General features: G+C 54.0%; 1 pseudogene; it reads left to right on the forward strand.

The window, feature by feature from the left end:
• Positions 1–2,501: 2,501 nt before the first annotated feature.
• LOC125450272 (U2 spliceosomal RNA) lies at positions 2,502–2,661 on the forward strand (annotated as a pseudogene).
• The last annotated feature ends 597 nt before the right edge of the window (positions 2,662–3,258 follow it).

Consider the following 3,258-nt stretch of genomic DNA (forward strand, 5'->3'; position numbering starts at 1 on the left):
AGAGAACTCTGTGCTCAGCTGGCTGAAGGAGGACGACGGCTCGGTGACATCGTCTCGGCCCGACATTTTGAGGATTAGCAGATCCTTCTATGCCAGACCGTATGATGCGAAGCCCACGGCCAGCACGGCCTCCGAGTTGCTCCTGTTGTCTATCACGGAGGTCTTAGACGGCAAACGAGGGAGTGGCTGGACCGGCAGACATCCCTGGACGAGCTGACCAGAGCCCTCAAGTACTTGGAGAGGAATAAGACTCCCAGGAGCGACGGCTTACCGGTCGAGCGCTATTCCGCTCTGTGGGACCTGGTCGGCTAGGACCTGCTGGAGGTGTACGATCATGCGCTTCAGGCAGGGGAAATGTGCAAGTCCATGGGGAAGGGCTTCATAACCCTCATTTACAAAAGGAAGGGGGAGAGGGAAGAAATTAAGCATTGGTGTCCCATTTCACTATTGAACGTGGACTACAAAATCCTGGCCCAGGTCATAGCCAACCGGGTCAGGTCTGTCCTGGAGTTGCTGATTCACACTGACAAAACCTGTGCTGTGCCGGGCAGGAAGATCGCCGAGGGCCTCGCATTCATCAGGGATACAATCGACTACGTGCAGGACAGGCGGGTGGACACCTGCCTCGTCAGACTGGACCAGGAGAAGGCCTTCAACAGGGGGCCTCATGCTTACGAGGAACGTCCTCTCCAAATTGGGGTTCGGGGAGGGCATCCGCAATTGGATCTGGCTGCTCTACACAAACTTCGTTAGCGCAGTCTCGATCAACGGGTGGGAATCGGACAGTTTTCCCGTCAGATCTGGAGTCAGGCGTGGCTGCCCGCGCTCTCCTGCCTTGTTCATGTGCTGTGTGGAGCCCTTCGCTGCATCCATCAGGAAGGACGTGAGCCTGAAGGGCGTGACTATCCCAGGCAGCGGAGGCCTTCAGGTCAAGACTTCCCTGTACATGGACCACGTCGCCGTCTTCTGCACAGATCATCGGTCGGTGAGTAGGCTGTTGGACATCTGCGGCCAAAGTCAAGAGGGGTAAGAGCGAGGCCATGTTCTTCAGGTACTGGGACGACTGCTCCTTCATCCCCTTCACCATCAGGACAGACTACCTGAAGGTGCTGGGTGTTTGGTTCGGTGGAGCTGGGGCGTGCACTAAGAATTGGGAGGAGCGTATCACCAAACTGAAGCAGGAGCTGGGCAGGTGGACGTTCCGGTCCCTCTCCATCACGAGTAAGAACCTGGTTGTCAGGTGCGAGGGGCTTTCGGTACTGTTGTATGTGGCGCAGGCCTGGCCTATTCCCTGGACCTGCGCCGCTGTGGTCACCTGGGCCATCTTCCACTTCATTTGGGGATCGAGGATGGACCAGATCCGCAGGGACACCATGTACAAAGACCTGGAAAATGGGGAGAAAGGGCGTACAGAACGCCACCCTCACCCTGATGGCTACCTTTGTGTGTGGCTGCATCAAGCTGTGCGTTGATCCTCAGTACGCAAACAGCAAGTGTCACTACTTACTGAGGTTCTACCTGTCCCCGGTGTTGCGAAGGATGCGCCTGGCCTCATTGCCGCAGAATGCTCCGAGTCGTTGGACCGTCCTGTAGCACCTGTCGTTCATGGAGAAATTTTTGAAAGGAAACACCTTTGACCATAAGGCCATCTGGCAGTGGTCAGCACGTAGTATCCTCAAGACCCTTCGGGAAAAGGAGAGGGTGGATCCTGTCATGTGGTTCCCCACGCAGACTACCAAAGTCATTTGGCAGAATGCCTCATCGCCAGAACTTTCAAACAAGCACAAGGACGTTGCTTGGCTGGCGGTGAGAGGGGCTCTGCCAGTGAGATCCTTTATGCACGCCCGGAATCTCTGCGCCACTGCACGCTGCCCTCGACGCAGCTGTGGCGGGGTGGGCGGCGAGACTGTCTATCACCTCCTTCTGGAGTGTGCCTACGCACAGGAGATCTGGAGGGGGATGCACTGGTATTTGTCGAGGTTCATCCCGAGCAACTCCGTGACACGGGAGTCCATGCTCTCCGGGCTGTTTCCTGGGAGGCACACCGAGACCAACATCAACTGTGCCTGGAGGACCATCAATGCGGTGAAAGACGCTCTTTGGTCTGCCCGCAACTTGCTGGTCTGTCAGTTGAAAGAACTGACCCCGACCGCATGTTGCAGACTGGCGCACTCCAAGGTCCTGGACTACGTGGTGAGGGAGGCACTAAAGCCTGGGGCAGCCACCACCAATGGCGCGGTGGGGAAGGACCACCCTAAGAAACCCCTCGTCCAGAACAGAAAAAAGTGCCCGATCTGGTAACTGGGCCCAGCTGGCGCCTTCCCCAACTGGTCAGGGGGCCAACAGGGACTGTGCGGGGTGAACACTGCCGGTGTATATTCTCTTGCTTTGTTTTTTTTCCCCCTTTAGTTGGTGTACGTACGCCCTGGGAAACCCAGAGCAGCTTGCATGACTGGGTAGGTGTATGAATGTGTTTTTTTTGTACATCTTATGAATAAAGTATATTTTTTCAAATAAAAAAGAGTTCTTATCAGCTTTAATATCAGATATGTTCTTTACTTAAGGACCCTATATTAAACCGATTTTTGGAACAGGAGCTTGCTCTGTCCTCTCCATGCATCATCCTGGTATTGCAGTGTTTCTAGGAATGGTGCAGTCTCGTTAAACCAATTTTAAAAACAGCCTGATCAAAAACTGAAGAAGGGTATCTAGGCCTGAGGCATCGGACTTCCTGCTCCTTTGCTGCTTGGCTTGCTGTGTTCATCCAGTTCTAGACCTTGTTATCTCCAGCAGCTCAGCACTCTGGAACCATAACAGTCCTTCAGCCCAACAAGTCCACATCAAACCTCAGAGCATCCCAGCCAGACCTAAACCCCACCTAATCGACCTCTCCCTTAACACTACAGGTAATTTAACATGGCTAATCCACCTAGCCTGCACATCTTTGGACTGTGGGAGCACGCTGAGGAAACCCACACAGACACAGAGAGAATGTGCAAATTCCACACAGGCAGTCACCTAAGGCTGGAATCAAACACGTGTCCTGGTGCTGTGAGGCAGCAGTGCTAAACACAGAGCCACCATGCAACCAACGTGCTTACTCTCAACACTCTCACCCAACTTTCTCCAAATCTGCTTTTTCCAAGGTAACCGTTAATCTCTCCTTTTCTGCGTGCTCAGCACTTGCTCTGAATGTTTGTGCCTCATCCGTGGTGCATGTCGCATCTTCCCACCAACACCATCCCTGAATATTCACAC

The sequence above is a fragment of the Stegostoma tigrinum genome, unplaced genomic scaffold (assembly GCF_030684315.1).
Source record: "Stegostoma tigrinum isolate sSteTig4 unplaced genomic scaffold, sSteTig4.hap1 scaffold_116, whole genome shotgun sequence".
Classification (NCBI taxonomy): domain Eukaryota; kingdom Metazoa; phylum Chordata; class Chondrichthyes; order Orectolobiformes; family Stegostomatidae; genus Stegostoma; species Stegostoma tigrinum.